Here is a 17,356-nt window from a genome sequence, read left to right on the forward strand (position 1 = left end):
TATTTTCTCCCACTTGGTGGGCTGTCTTTTTGTTTTGATCCTAGTTTCTTTTGCCTTGCAGAAGCTCTTTAGTCTGATGAAGTCCCACTTTTTTTCTTCTGTTTCCCTTGTCTGAGAAGACCTGGTATTCAAAAAGATCCTTTTAAGTTTGATGTCAGTGAGTCTACTACCTATATTTTCTTCTAGGAGTTTTATGGTTTCAGGACTTATCTTCAAGTCATTGATCCATTTTATTTTTGTGTATGGCATGAGATAATGGTCTACTTTCATTCTTTTGCATGTGGCTGTCCAGTTTTCCCAACACCATTTGTTGAAAATACTTTCCTTTCTCCATTGTATGTTCCCAGCTCCTTTGTCAAAGATTAGCTGTCCATAGATGTGTGGTTTTCCTTCTGGGCTTTCAGTTCTGTTCCACTGATCTGTGTGTCTGTTTTTGTACCAGTACCATGTCATTTTGATCACTATGGCTTTGTAGTACACTTTGAAGTCAGGGATGGTGGTACCTCCAGCTTTGTTCTTTTTTCTCAGGATTGCTTTAGCAATTTGGGGTCTTTGGTTGCCCCATATGAATTTTAGGATTCTCTGTTCTGTTTCCATGAAGAATGTCATTGGGATTCTGATTGGGATTGCATTACATCTGTAGATTGCTTTGGGTAGTATGGACATTTTAACCGTGTTTATTCTTCCAATCCATGTGCGTGGAATCTCTTTCCATCTCTTTATGTCATCATCTATTTTTAAGACTGATTATATTTTTAATGGCCTTAAAGTCGTTTTATTACCCAGGTGAACATACCTACTACTTTGCAATACTCTTATTCAGTGGAGGAGTGAACATCGTAGAGAATCAACCTGCAGCTCTGTAATCATGTCTGGTTTGGGTGCAGAGGAGAAACCAAACTCCCAAGGGACAGGCCTGAGGGACAGCGTTATAGGAAGGCACAGTTTCACTTCACCCTAGTGAACCTGTGACAGTGTGTTAAGGTAAGGGAAATAACCAATTCATAGACTTTAACAGTGATGGCTATGATATAATTAATAATCTCTCCCTTTGAATGTCTTCTTACCAAAGAGCCAAGAATGCCTTGAAATCACTAACTCTGTTCTAAACCTTATGCAACTTGCTGTTTTATATGGTTTTTCAAAGTCATATGATATAAAAGTACTATCAGATACTCTCTAAAACCACAGTTCTTAACCTCTTATAGAGTAACAGACCTCTCAGAGAGTATGTTATAAGAAAGTAGGGACCCTAGTATCCTAGAAAACTGAATCCACACACAAAAGATAAAATTTCAGAGGTTTTACAGATTGTGTGAAGCCCATCCATAGATGCTTTATGTGTTGCGGGGAGCCCAGGTTTAGGAATTTTGTTAATTAAATGATGCTTTAATTTATGTATTATCTAAGTCACATGTGGATAACGAGATTAATGAAAATGTATACATTTTATGTATACACGGAAAGACTGGAAATTTCCTTCAATAACTTTATTCTTCACAAAATATATAAATAAATAAAACAATTCAACTTCTAAAGTATTATCACATTCAGGAAGAAGGCAGTCTATCACCATTCTAAATGACTGGAATGCCTCAATTTCTAATGGCAAAGTGCAAACTGAATTGAAATTAAGTTGGACTGTGACATCATTGCCAGGGATAGAAAAATAAAGTAACAAATACAGTCATTTCTAAATAAGGAACACTAGGCCCCTAGAAAAGTGACAGCAGAGTTTACTGAGTCTTGCACTCGGGCACAGCTTGTCCTGAGGAGGCGTGCCAAGGGCCTGGCTGAGGATCCACACTCTCTGCTCCAGCAGTTTGTTCTTCTGAGAAAAAAATAGAAAGCAAAAGTCATCTTATTAAAAAACACGTTTGGTTGCAACACAACATACAGTTTATATACAGTTTACCTTACAGCTGAGGTAATGTTTTCAAATTGATAACCCATTATGTTCTCCTGCTGTTCTTTAACATCTTTCAACGGCTTCCTCTAGCATGCTCCCAGGATGAAGTAAAAATTCCTCTCCACAACCCACAAAGTCCTGCGCATCTGGCTCTTCTCTCTCTGGCTTCACCGACTTCACCCAGAGGAACCTGTGTGCACTGCGCTCTGGCCACACGTGGTTTTCCAACCCTTCCCCTGGTTACGGTCTCTCCCAGCTGGGCCGACCCTGTTCCCTCTGCCTGAATCGCCTTCCCCTCCCCTCTTTGTTAAGCTAACTCACCTTAACCTGTTAGATCTCAGTCCCCTTCTTCAAGGAAGACTTCCTTATGTTCCTAAAACAACCTATTAAAAACTCATAGGCTTTTGAACTCTAGAACTGTACCTTTTTTGACTACTTGATCACCGTCTATACCCACTAGACTGTGAACTCCAGGAAGGCAGGGGCCATATCTGGTTTGGTTATCAATGTACCATCAGGGTGCAATATGTGACACATAGGTGGAGACCAAAAATTTCTGTTCATTGAATGAATATGTAAATGATATAAGTCTATGATCTGGCTTGTGTAAAATGAATATAATGCTACTGGAAATACTGGCCCATTGAATTGATAAGAAGGTCTTTTGCAGTAAAAGTAGTTATGTTTGTAGGATGGTGTCTCTCTGTGTCCTCGAGAGCTGCTTGTCTATCTGAGGGAAAAGTTGAAGGTTCAGGAGGCAGAATAAGACTTCCCTCGGGGTAAAAAGTGATTTCACTTCAGTGCTGTGCTTTGGAGAAACTTCTCACAGAGACAGCAAATGACATCTCTGCAGTGCAGCTTCTCCATGACATCTTCTCTTGTCTAAACTTGCCCTTTGGGGCCACAGGGGACAAATGAGTTCCAACCGTTATCCCCGATCCCCAAGTAACCAGTATATTTACCCACCTGGGCGGAGGCCTAGACTTGAGTTATCAAAATAGCGAACTGGGTGAGGTGCTGGGAAAGACTTTGATCGGCCATCAAAAAACCAAGATTTCGGTGAGTCCTTTGGCACAGGATCTTGTAAATTCCGTTCCTTGCATTGAGAAGGCGTATGCTGTCTCTCTTGAGAAGCTGGTCCGGTCGCTTTAGGAGACTTTGGAGAATTCTCACAAGTCACTTCTTTGTGAGCTTCTCTTTTAAGAGTTCTCTCCTTCCACATTTTGACCTCATTGGAAAGATGATGATTATTGCTTAAATGTGGGGAAAAATAAAAGAGACTGTAAGACTGCTCAATTCCAGAAATATATTCATATTTACATAAAATTTTTTTTCTTAATTGTGGTAAAATATATGTGACATATAATTTACCATTTTATCATATTTACATTTTAATTTCAACCTAATGCTTCCTAAGTTTGGATTATTTCCACAGTTCAGAAAATGAAATGAGGTCAATATAAATTGAAAAATTGTACTAAATCTCCGTGATCACAGAATCTTGAAAAGTATGATATTAGGTTTCAAATGAATCAGTGATGTCGTCCAGCATGGTTTATCTACTGATACTCTGTGGCAATAATTTGATAAGTTAGTCTTCTGGATGGATGAATCTTTAATGTACCTTTGTTATTTTAAAAGATATATTACACTGTGCTTTTCTGGATTACTTATAGTGTTGCTTCCCACAGGAAATGCTGCCTGCATTTATTCACTCCTTCAGAGAAGCCTGGGAAGCAATCCTAGGCCCTGCTCTCCTTTCTTTGATCAGTCAGCCAAGTGTGTTGATACAACCTCACACTTTTGGGTTCCCCCCCATTCTGCTCTAGCAGCTAGAGACGCCGTATGAGCTCATTAGGCCCCAGCTTAAAATCCTCCAGTGGTGGTAATCCTCCCGTTACATTTAGGAGACCACCCCAGCTGCCTCAGAATGACCTGCAATGTGTAATCTGGACCAGTGGCCTCTGGCATCGCATCTTGCACTTACTCTGCCTCATTCTGTATGCTCTGGCCACACTGCATGTCTTTCTGTTCCACTTTCCTCTTTGACTCAAAGCCTGTGCACATGCTGTTCCCTCAGCCTAGAAGGCTTAGCCATCTCTACTGTCATCAAGCCTAACTGCTACTCATTTTCAGATCTACTCTTACATATTAGTTTCTTGATCACCGCCCCTCCCCACATCTAGATAAGGTCTGATCCCTCTGTTGGACCCTTTCATAATGTCCTGTTTGCTTTTTTTGTTGTTTAATAGCCTCACACAGAACAGTAGCTATTTGCATATTTATTTAATGCCTATTTTTCTTCTATTGCATCATTAGTAAAGATTAGCACAAGATTCTAATCTTTGGTAGAAGCCAATTAATTAAATTTTTTACAACTGTTTATAAAGGTTAATGGGCTACAATAATGGACCTCAGGGATTCTCCTTTGAGTAAAGCCTCACTGACTTGGGCATATTTGTGGCATATTTAAGCTCCCCTCAAAGATCTTGGTTTACTTTTTGGTTCTTGGCTTAGTTAAAAACAGGCTTAGCTAAAATCAGTTGATGGGCCAGCCCTGTGGCCTAGTGGTTAAGTTCCGGGCACTCCACTTTGGCAGCCTGGGTTTGGTTCTCGAGTGTGGACCCACATCACTCTGTTAGTGGCCATGCTGTGCTGGCAGCCCACATACTAAAAATAGAGGAAGATTGGCATGTTAGCTCAGGGCGAATCTTCCTCAGGAAAAAAAAAAGGTCAGTTGATGGATAGCAAACCTCTGGAATGGTGCTACCATATTCTCATTCCTTTTCAAAAAGACACATTACATGAGCTCTAAAATTTACTTCCCCTATATGTGTGAGGGGTTGCCCACTGCAAAAAATATATATGCATGTGTAGGCATCATCCTCTCCCACACATACCACCATAAGCATAATTCCTGTATCAGGTAAGCAGATCTTACCTTAACATTTCATTCCTTTGCTTTGTTAACTGTTCATTTTGCTGCTTTAACTTAGAAATTTCCTTTTCTAGCCGTATATATTCACTTTTCAAAATAAGAGCTTTTGTGCTTTGTACAATGCCGCTGCCACCCCCACAGGTTAAGGGTTTCCTTGAAGGCTGAGAATCAGTATGTTCTGATATCACTGTGGGAGGCAAACACACAGACAGGTGATAATTTTAATTATCTCCAAAGTTCACAATAAAGGAAACATTAGTAAGTTCAATAAATCACTATAAAAAACAAAACATCTCAGCACCATCTCCCTGAACGTCACCCTTGACTTCCTCCTCTTCCCTCACCTCCTATGCCAATTCCATCATGGATTCTAAGTATCTGCGGAACCCCTGCTTCTCTCCACCCACTATCTCCACCACCACCACCTGCTAGGATCACTCACGGTGACGGCAGCAGTCGGAGCTGCCCTTCACTGTCTACTCTCGACGCCAGTGGGGTCCCCTGGAGGGCTGCTTCCACCACACAGCGTGTGTGGGGTCCACCCCAAGGCAGTCAATGTGCTCCCAATACTCAACACGTATTTGTTAACTAAATAAACCTTAGACTGCTATTAAAGAATATACTATCCAGTATTTTACACCATATGTGTACAAGTAATGTAAAGAACTGTTTTGTAAATTTTAGGTAAAATTGCATAAAAGTGTGAGGTGCTTAGAAAGTGGAATGATCCACTGGGTCACTGACTGTTTACAAGGGAGGGGCAAGATGAGTGTGGGGAAGACACTCAATGTCCATTTCCTTTTGAATTATTCTGAATTCAGGTACAACACGTACCTGAAAGTCACAAATTAGAAGGAATCATCCTGACCCTTCTCTAACAACAAAAGTTCTATTTTTACCCCTTGAAGTTTTCCAGGTAGGAGCTGCAATTATCCTGCAATGGACACTAGGGCAGTTCAAACTAAACAAGCACCAGACAATGCGTGGACAATAATACACACAAACATCATCTTGCATTTGCCTGACATTTAGAATTTTCAGTGTGCTTTCACACACAACTTTTAGCCTGATCCTTACAAGTCTATATCCAATCTAGAAGGTCAGGCGTTCTCCTCATGATTTCACAGGCTGTTAAGTGAGGGCAGTCAGCTTAGAGAACTGTTCGTGACGTTATTTCGATGCTGGACCCACTACACAAAGCTGCCCCAAGTACTGTTCAGCATTCTCTCTTTTCAAATGAAACATAAGAGACAGAAATATGGGAAAAGATACAGTTTGAGGAATGTATATGCAGAAATTTGATGATTAGATTTGAAAACTGTATCTAAGATAAGTTTCAAAGAGTTTGCCAGTAAGCATCAAGTCTGTATTTTCAGTACCAACAACAAGTAGGATAATATTTACTGTATACTGACTATGTTTTTACAGTGCACATGGTTAAAATCTATTAAGATATGCTTGTGTTTTATTGGGAAGGGTATGTCTACCTTGACAGGTAAGTCATTCTTGTATACTACTGAAGGTATCTTCACTAATATGTAAAGATCTGATAGCGCACAGGTTACATTCATAGTTTTTAAGAATCTATAATGGATAAATAGTTGAGATTACAGGAAACTTAAGGAGGTATCACAGGATAAATATGATCTCAATGAATTCATTTTAAAAATAGTTCTTTATAAATTAGTGATTAACAGGTTTATTCTTGACTGTCATATATATAGTAGCAGTCTTCAAAATGTGTAAGTATACTGAGAAGTAAGATGGAAAAAGATCTGGAAATATCAGCATTTTCTACTTACTTGAAGTATCTTGGGCCTGCTGATTTCGTCTAAGATTTTCTCTCAATAGCCTTATAACTTCTTTTTGATGTTCTACAGTGGCTTTTGTACAAGTAATTCTATTAAGAATAACAACAGAAATATGTAAAAGGCCAGCAACTAATTTTTAATGGAAGAATAAACAGAACTGCTGTCAAGAATTTTCTGATAAGATACATCACATTGATATGATATGCATAAGCAGCAGTAGGTAAGCCCTCACGATACCCCCTGGTATCATGCACTTTATAGCCATAAATAACACCATCAAATTGGAAGTGTTCTGTTTGGCTGCAGGGGCAATTTTTTTTTAACATTGAGAAACCAATTCTTTTAAAATTTCTGAAAGCCCAATAGGTATCATTAACTGGATATTGAGCAAAATTACATTCAGGGGCACCATAAAACAAATAATTGGGTTGTTATCATGAGGTCCTAGAAACCTCTTGAAGGTACAACAATTACCAAAGCGTAAAACCAAAAGCACCTTCCTGTATATACTGTAAGGAAAGCACACTCGACTGCAGCTCTGATCTGAGGTGACACAGTCAGAGGTCACAGTCTGCTCATTGCACCCAGGAGAAAAAGACATTCTGTTAATTATTTGCTTGAGTGTTAATTGGCAATGCTAAATTATGAGACTTTCTGCCTTTCTTAGAGACTGAAAGTATCTGCTGATTCTATTCTATATAAAATTGCTTTGCATTTATTTAAAAAAAATTTTTTCTTTTGAGGAAGATTAGCCCTGAGCTAACATCTGCCACCAATCCTCTTTTTGCTGAGGAGGACTGGCCCTGAGCTAACATCGGTGCCCATCTTCCTCTACTTTATATGTGGGATGCCTACCACAGCATGGCTTGACAGGTGATGTGTAGGTCCACACCTAGGATGGTGAACCCTGGGCCACCGAAGCGGAATGTGCAAACTTAACCACCGTGCCACTGGGCTGGCCACTAAAATTGCCTTTTTAATGATGCTCCACTAAAACCAACAGTCCTATCAATAGAAGGCTGGTTAGAATGCATGAAGATTCAGAGTGCGACTTTTTGGGCAAAATTAGATATCATCATTAAACATTTATTAAACATTTACAGGAAGAATAAAAAGTGTGAGGAGTCAGAGGTGACATATTAATAAGTGGCAACATTATATTTCTAATTCAGTTTCCTTGACTCTCTGTTTAATGTTCTTTTCATTATGCTATACCACAAAGAACTTTAGGCATGCTATTGTATATGGTACTATACATAAATAAATCAATAAAAAGGGAATATGCTCTTGGGCACTAAGTACTACAATTTAAAAGGAAATAAAACCTTACACAAAAATACAATAGGAAGAACAAATGAAATTAAGAGAACCAACAGAAACCTTAGACAAACTGCTAAAAACACACACACGTTCTTAATATTCACTTTCAAACAAAAAAGGCCATTTTTAAGCTGTTCCTATATGATTGAACAAGAAGTATCCAAAGACATAGTATGTCAGTAATTGATCAGAATTGTGCTTGTTTTCAAAACCTTTGCATACATAATGAGAATTTAATAACTTTAAAATCTGTAGATGTTTGTATTTATTTTATAAAAAGCAATAACAATATCTTAATATATTTTAAATTTATACAGTTTAGAAAGGAAGTTTAAGCTACTAAAGTCATATTCAATTAAGACAAAGACATACTCCTTTTCAAACTCCTTGGCATTTCTCATCTTCTCTAGGTCTATTTTCACCAGCTTTGTTTTGAGCTCTTCAATTTCTTCTTTATAGGGCTTAGCTCCTAAAGCAACTTTGTCCTAAAGGTTTTAGAGAAAAGAGAAATAAAGTAATTTTAGAGCAGTTTCAAAGACTTGTTAACTACCTAATATAGTAGGAACATTTTAAAACAGCAAACTCCAAACATATGAAAAGGAGGAAAGGCACAAATTTTAACCCTAAAATGAGTAACAAATAGATATTTGATGTGAAGTACATGTGAAGCTATTGGAAGCTAATGTGTAATTAGAAAACCTATGACTTCTATTTCTTAAAACAAATATTTTTCCCAATTAAAAAACAATATACTTAAACAAAATGAAACAGAAAGGTTGAAACGAATGAAATGGGTAGATAAAGGTAAATCAGGAAAATAAGACAAGAGATGAACAGTAATATAAATATCAAAGTAGAACTGAATTCAAGGCACAAAATATTATATAACATTATTGGGGATATTCTGTACTCAAGGTTGGTTCAATCTAGCCATACATCTACTTCGACTCAGAAAAAAAATCAGTCATATATACATACAAACATATACAAAAATCTTTTTTAATAAATAGGTTTAACTTTTTAGAGCAATTTTAGGTTTATAGACAAATTGAGCAGAGTACATAGAGTCCCGGTAATACCCGTGTCCTCCCCTAGTTTCTCCTATTATTAACATCTTAGTGTGGTATGATTGTTACAAATGATGAGCCAATATCGATACATTATTAACTGACGTTCACAGTTTACATTAGAGTCTATTGTTTGCATTGTATAGTCCATGGGTTTTGACAAATGTATGACACGTGTTCATCATCACTGTATCATGCAGAATAGTTTCACTGCCCTAAAAATCTCCTGTGCTCCACTTATCCATCCCTCCACCCTCCCCCAGAACCCTTAGTAATCATTGATCTTTTCCTGTTCGCCTAGTTTTGCCTCTTCCAGAATGTCATACAGTATGCAGTGTTTTTAGATGGGCTTTTTAAAATTAGCAATGTGCATTTAAGGTTCCTCCATGTCTTTTGTGGCTTGATGGCTCATTTCTTATTATTGCTGAATAAATCATTCATTTCTTTTATTGCTGTTACCACAGCCATACTATGGATTACTATTATATATTGAATACAAAAATAAACCCATCTAAATAGGGACCCAGAGAGCTCTTCATTCCTCTAGGCGTTACCCCCAGTGCCTATAAAAACATTTGCACACACACGTAGTTAGCAAAGACTAAAAAGATGCAAGCTTCCAAAGCTGAGATGCTCAGCTTAAGAGGGTTGCTGACTAGGTCAGATAAGCCCATTCTGGGAGGAGCCCAGTATTTGCTCAGTCATGGCACCAGTAAAATACCCTGGCTTTCTGGACCAGATGCTGATATCAGGGACTCCTTGAGCATATGACTGGCTGGAGTGGTGTCAGTTTTGTAAGAAACTGCCAAACTCTCTTCTAAAGTGGCTACTGTACCACTTGCATTCCCACCAGCAGTGAGCAAGAGCTCCTGGCCCCACTCCTTGCCAGCATTTAGTGTAGTCAGTGTTCCGGATTTTGGCCATTATATTTTGAGATACAGTGGATGTACAGTGGTATCTCATTGTTTTTTAATTTGCAATTTTCTAATGACATATGATGTGGAGCATCTTTTCATATGCTTATTTGCCATGTGTGTATCTTCTCTGGTGAAGTGTCTGTTCAGATCCATTGCCTATTTTTAAATCAGGCTGTTTGCTTTCTAATTATTGAGTTTTAAGAGTTCTTTGTATATTTTGGATAACAGTTCTTGAAAGATATGTGTTTTGCAAAGATTTTCTTCCAGTCTGTGGCTTGTCTTTCATAGGGCAAACATTTTTAATTTAAATGAAGTCCAGTTTATCAATTTTTTTCCTTCATAGATTATGCTTTTGGTGTTGTATGTAAAAAAATGTCAATGCCAAACCCAAGGTCACCTCGATTTTCTCCTACGTTATCTTCTAGGCATTTTCTAGTTTTGTGTTTTAGATTTAGGTTACAATCAATTGAGTTAATTTTTGTGAAAGGTGCCCAGTTGTTCAGCACCGCTAGTTGATAAGACTACCCTTTTCCATTGAATTGCCTTTGCTCTTTTGTCAAAGATGAACTGACTATATTTGTATATATTTCTGGGCTCTCTATTTTGTTCCATTGATCTATTTGTATACATTTTGATTTAAAAGTTCAAAGAACTCTAAAAATATTTATTCATTTATGACACCTAAAAGAAAATTTCAATATATTCTAAAAATGGAGAAATTGCAGTAATTTTTTTGCCACAATATAATGAAATAAATTAGTCATATATAACAGTTTTAAAACAATTCTTGAGTAAAAGAAATTGAAATTGGAAATACTCTCTTAGAAATGAAAGACAGTGAGAATTCCTTATTTCAAACACATGACGTGTGCCCAAGCTGCACTCAGAAGCGCTGACAGCCTTAAACATCCTCTAGCCGCCTGAGGAGTCTGAGCGCCTGTGTTCTCAGTGAACAGCACCTGCTCATCCTATTTTAGATGGAGTCTGCTGAGAAACTTTCTTTGCTCTACCAGAAAAAGAATTCCTTTGAGATTCTGATTTGAATTACATTAACTTTAGAAATTAATTTGGGAAAAACTGATGGTTGTACAGTATTTAGGTTACAACCTAGGAAATAGCATATTTCTTATTTTAAACCACATGCTCTCCTATATTTCCTTTTAGAGTTTTGTTGTTCTTTTCATATATGTTGCCTCATTTTTTGTTAAGGTTAGTCACTTGAGCATTTTATATTTTGTGCCAGTTATAAATAAGATCTTTTTTTCCCACTGTGCAGGATGTCCCTAAAGTACTAGCACAGTTTGAATTTTTAACAAATTTACTGCTACTTGATATAAATAATTTGTAAAGATACAACAGAGGAAATGTATCAAGATTTAAACAAAACTGTTAATGAGTCATTTGTTCAAATTACTTTCTTCTATATTCACTTAATAAACCCTACATTATATTGGACAGCTATATCCAGGTGAATTAAAATAGTGGTGAATAGGTTAAAAGTTAATATCTTTGCATTTTACTATGCCAAATCTCGAGTTAAATATACTGTTGCATTTTATAGAATATTTATATAAAATACAGAAACAGATTCTTAAAAATTCAAACTGTATAAAGATTTTATGGATACCCTATACTTTGCTTTCTTTCCTCATGGATGCTGTACAATGGCATACTCTATTATATTATCTAAATGGTTACTTTTAGTATGCAGGAAAGATATTCCTCTCTCCATAGACACCTGTACCAATCTATACTGAGTGTGGAGAAATTTGTCGCTTACTCCCTTTTTCTTGAAACACTAGCTTCACTTATATGAAGAAACTGGAACCACTCTGTTGCCCAGACCCCCTTTTCTTTTTCACTCACTGGCTGCTCCATCTCAGTATCATTTGGTTACTCCACATCTCCTCTCCATTATGCTTATGCCCTCGTCCAGTCTCATGATTTTTATACGCTGATGATTCCCCAAACTTAAACCTCTCGCCTATATCTTGCTCAGACTCAGATATTCAATTGCCTAAGTCATATCTCAACTTGGGTGTCCCCAGTGGGCATTTCCAATTCAGCATGTCCAAAACTGAACTTTCCTGGTTTCAAACTTCCTCTTCTGGCAGTCTTTCCCATTTCCGTATGTAGCAACTCTATCTTCTTGGCTGCTCAGGCCAAAAACTTTGGAATCATCTCTGACTCCAAGAAATACGAGAGGTACGTGTTTGGCTTTCTCTTTGATAAATTGAATCTAAATATTTTGCAAAAAAAAAGAAATATGAGAGGAAGAGACATGTGCCACTTCTGGGCCAGAGCCTTTATGAGTACAGATTTTAAGACAATTTTTAGCTTCTCCATCTTGTCCCTTTTCTGTGAGCCTGAGCACGGACAGCTTACAACTGGGCTTTAACCATGCAGATGAAAACAGCACCAAGGAAGTGCTGGAGAAACAAGATGGGAGAAACGGGGGCCTCTGAATGACCATGTGGAAAGGAGCCACTTGCCAAGCTGGAACCCACACTTTTACGTGTGAAATAAGCTTCTGTTTTGTTTGAGCCATTGCATTTTGTGGTTCCCTTTGTTGTAGGAGCTGGCACGTCACTAACAAACACGCCTTCCTGGATTCTATTTTCAAAGGGCAGCCTTTAAAAATTTAAGTCAGACTATATCATTTTGCCAAAATCCTCTGATGACTTCCCATCTCATCCAGAATAAAACCCAAAGTGCTTACAAATAGCTTTCAAGATGCTTTATGATTTGGCTCTCTGCTACTTCTCACCTATTTCCCCTTCTATCCTTGCCCACGCTGCTCAGGAGACGCTGGCTTTCTTGCTGTTTCCTTGAATACATCTCAACTACTTCTGTGTTGTGGCCTTCGCATTTGCTACTTCTTTTGCCTAGAAGGCCCTTCCCTACCAGACAGCTCACACCATCACTTCGTCATCTTAATTGTGCGGCTCTCCTCAACTCCCCTTACAAAATCACACTCCTACTCACACCCACTCTCACCCTGCACCTATATACCTCTGTCTGGCTTAATATTTTTCCATTGCACTTCTCACCGTTTAACAAACATATATACTTGTTTATTTTCTGACTTCATGAAGCAGAATGTAAGCCTCTTCAAGGAGGCTTTATTTTTTTTCCATTGCAGTACACATGGCATCTAGAACAATGACCAACACATAGTAGGTATTCAACAAATACTTGCTGAATGAATAAAAATGTGATCATTTAGTTATTTAAAGTATTAAAAAATTACTCTCAAGGATTTTAAAGCTTTACAGTTGATTTTCTTGGTTTTTAGCTATACTAACAATTTCTAAAAACAAAATTAAGATTATTTTCTCTTGCCTCTCTGTTTCATGTCTCATTGAAAGAACCAGAATTTTTAGAACAATGTTAAATAATGAAAAGAGTAGGCATTCTTGGCTTGTTTCTAATTTTGGAATGAAGAGAAGAGACACTGGAGCAGGAACAGTGAACAAAATGCCTATTAGGATCCGACCCAAGTAGCAGAAGAGTGAGAAGTAGCTGTGGCTCAGACGAGGAAGGAAGGCTGTGATGAAGGAGGGTGCGACTTGTGTAACGGCATTCAAGCTCAAAAACATTTCAACTCTGCTCTTTCTAGAGAAAACAGGTTAGATTAAGCCCATAGGCTACCAGGTGGGACTCAATAACAGGGGATTAAGTAGAAAAAAATATAATTTTAAAATGTACTTATCTAACAGAGTATTAAATATTTAGATAAGAAGCATATTTTTTTGAAAAATAAAAAGAAAGTCTCAACAAGAAAAAAACCAACAACTCAATTAAAAAGTGGGCAAAGGATCTGAACAGAGATTTCTGCAAAGAAGATATATGGATGGCCAACAGGCTCATGAAAAGATGTTCAACATCATTAGCTATCAGGGAAATGCAAATCAAAACTACAATGAGATATCACCTCCCTCTGGTCAGAATGGCTATAATTAACAAGACAGGAAACAACAAGTGTTGGAGAGGATGTGGAGAGAAAGGAACCCTCAAACATTGCTGGTGGGAGTGCAAAGTGGTGAAGCCACTATGGAAAACAGTATGGAGATGCCTCAGAAAATTAAGAATAGATCTACCATATGATCCAGCTATCCCACTGCTGGGTATTTATCCAAAGAACTTGAAAACACAAAGGCATAAAAGATATATGCACCCCTATGTTCATCACATCATTATTCACAATAGCCAAGGCTTGTAAACAACCTAGGTGCCCATCAAGGGACGAATGGAAGATGTGGTATATATACACAATGGAATACTACTCAGCCATAAGAAATGATGAAATCTGGCCATTTGTGACAACATAGATGGACCTTGAGTGTATTATGCTAAGTGAAATAAGTCAGAGGGAGAAAGTCAAATACCATATGATCTCACTCATAAGTAGAAGATAAAAATGACAAACAAACACAGAGCAAGAGAGACTGGATTGGTGGTTACCAGAAGGGAAGGGAGGAGGGGGAAGGGCAAAAGGGGTGATTAGACACACGTGTGGTGATGGATAATTGGTCTTTGTGGGGTGAACATGATGTAATCTACACAGAATTCGAAATATATTATGATGTACACCTGAAAGTTATATAATGTTATAATCCAATGTTACTGCAATAATAAAAAATTAAAAAAAAACATATTTATGAAAAAATGTTTCAATATACTACTAGAGATATACAAACATACATCCTCTACATTTTTGGCATTCAGAAATTAAAGTGAAAATAAAAAATTTCCTTACTTTGAAAAGTAAAAAAATTAAAAAAAATTAAAAAAATAAGATATATTTTAAACTGTCAAGAATATTTATGTTTTTTAAAAATAATTTTTACAGGAAGATGAAAACAATCATTATTTGGCATGAAAATAAACGTATGCATTTATTTATATTTATTATGCATAATTTATAAAATTATGCCTTTATTTATAAAATGAGTTTTAAGTTACCTGAAGTACTTGGATCATTTCTTTTGTTTTTTCAAGGCATTTATTTGATTCATTAACTTGTGATTGAAGTTTTGCTATTATATCATTAGTCATCTCAAGCTCTTTCTGTATCTTTATAATCTTGTCTTCCTTTTGCATGGCAGTTTCTTTAGCTTCACGTAGTGAAGTTTCCAGCTCTTGAATCTTCTATTAAAAAAAACACACATATATAAGGTGTGCCTTGAAGACAGAATCACAGTTTATATGAAACAAAGATCATATATAGGTATTAATCTTTCAGATTGCATCAACATAGGATAGATGGAGACTCCAAATGTCACTCAATTTATACATGTATTATTTTTTTCATTTAGAAGCTGATCATTTAGGACTAAAAGAGGCCCAGATTTTATATAAGGTTAGTACTTATTTTATTTACTAGTTAGCATGGTGCTAAGCATATTAAATAGGCACTTACATTTTAAATTAACACTACTTACAGAAAGTATATTTGTTAATTGACACTTTAGAGGAATACATGTAACATATCTTTCCCTTTATTTTTATTACCTAGTTTTTATGCTGAAAAATACAAGTATGTGGAAAAATCCAAAGGCATATAATTAAGATTAAGTTCCCCCATCTCAGAACCCCCACTGACTCTAAAGCGATGACTACTAAACTCTTTCAAGTGTATCCTTCTAGAAATTTTCTATATGTATCTACGCATGTGAATATACAGTTTACAAAAACAGTAAGTCACACACACAATAGTGTGTAAGAAGAAAGTTCACACAGAATAGCGTGAAAGAAGAAAGAGCCAAAGCAGGACTGCATTCGAACATGAAGAAGACAGATATGACTACAGAAGAACTATACAACTTTAATGTAGACCATGAAGACACTGAAATTGTTAAAGGTTTTGTTTCCCTTGGTTCAGTCATCAGTTTAAATGGAGACCGCAGCCAAGAAATCAAGAGAAGACTGTGACTCAGAAGGGCAGCGATGGAAGAATCAGGAAAGATCATCAACAGTAAGGGAGTATCATTAGAGACCAAGGCCAAGATTATCAACATCCTCGCATTCCCAATTACTATGTGTGGGTGCGAAAGCTGGACAGTGAAGAAGGCTGACAGGAAAAAATGGACTCATTTGAGATATGGTGTTGGAGGAGAGCTCTACAGATACCCTGGACTGCCAGAAAAATGAACAAGTGGGTCCAAGAGCAAATTAAGCCTGACCTATCTCTGGAGGCAAAAACTGTAAAACTGAGACTATCCTACCTTGGGGACATGATGAAAAGTAAAAGGCAGCAGGAAAAGAGGAAGACGAAATACGAGATGGAGTAATTCCAGAAAGGAAGCCATAGGCGTGAGTCTACAGGAGCTGAGTAGGGCTCTTGAGGACAGGATATTGGACATCACTCATTCATAGAGTTGCCAGGAATCAGAGCTGACTCTACAGCACATAACAACAATAAATATATACTTCTGGTTTTTTGTGGGTTTTTATTGCTGAGGAAGATGAGCCCTGAGCTAATATCTATGTCAATCTTCCTCCATTTTATATGTGGATTGCTGCCACATCATGGCTGCCAATGAGTGGTGTAGGTCCGTGCCTGGGATCTGAACCATGAACTGGGCCGCCAAAGTAGAGCATGCAAACTTAACCACTATGCCATGGGGCTAGCCTCCTGCTTTTTAAAAAATTAAAAATTTTATTTTCACTTGATAATATATTTTCCAGATCTTTTCATTATCAACACATAGATCTCTCGCATTTTTGTTTTCATGGGTAAATATATCCTATTTCATGGAGGTACTATAAACTAGTTAACCTGTCACCTACTAATGAACATTTAGGTTATTTCCAGTTTTTTATAAATACAAAAATATCTTAATTTGTTCATAATATAAGACTGTTCACATATACACACATGCAGGTTTTCCTGGAAAATGTTTCTTTTTGGTCCACCTGGAATTTACTTTTGTTTAATGAATGAGGTAGGAGTCCAGACTTATTCTTCTAAGATGGCTAGTTGGTTGTTCTGATTCAAACATTAAGCAGACTATCTTTCCCCCGAGTTGACTGCTCCTACTGTCATGCACTGAATTCTCCTACTTGTTTGGGTGGACTGCCCAACTCTCTGCCTGCCCCACTGCTCTACCTCCACATCACTGACCTGCTCTGTGCTACTCTGATTTGGCCTAATTATCAAACTAATAACATACGATTTATTATCTGATGGGGTATTTCCTGGGGTCATTGAAAATGGGATTTCCTTGTGCTTGTTTATCTTATTGCTTTGGAAGATGGGTTTCATATTTCCACTATTTTTACCTCTACAGCTGACTGAGGTCTGTAGTGATCAGCAAATCAATAAACTCTATATTAGTGATCTTCTAGTTTCCACTAGTAATAATTATTAAACTGGCAGTTGATGTTTTATT

At 37.2% G+C, this 17,356-nt stretch overlaps 1 pseudogene; it reads right to left on the reverse strand.

The window, feature by feature from the left end:
• Positions 1-1,289: 1,289 nt before the first annotated feature.
• The window catches only part of LOC139043587 (centromere-associated protein E-like), a 79,769-nt pseudogene continuing 63,702 nt past the window's right edge, over positions 1,290-17,356 (reverse strand).

This window comes from Equus asinus, unplaced genomic scaffold (genome assembly GCF_041296235.1).
Source record: "Equus asinus isolate D_3611 breed Donkey unplaced genomic scaffold, EquAss-T2T_v2 contig_3, whole genome shotgun sequence".
Lineage (NCBI taxonomy): Eukaryota > Metazoa > Chordata > Mammalia > Perissodactyla > Equidae > Equus > Equus asinus.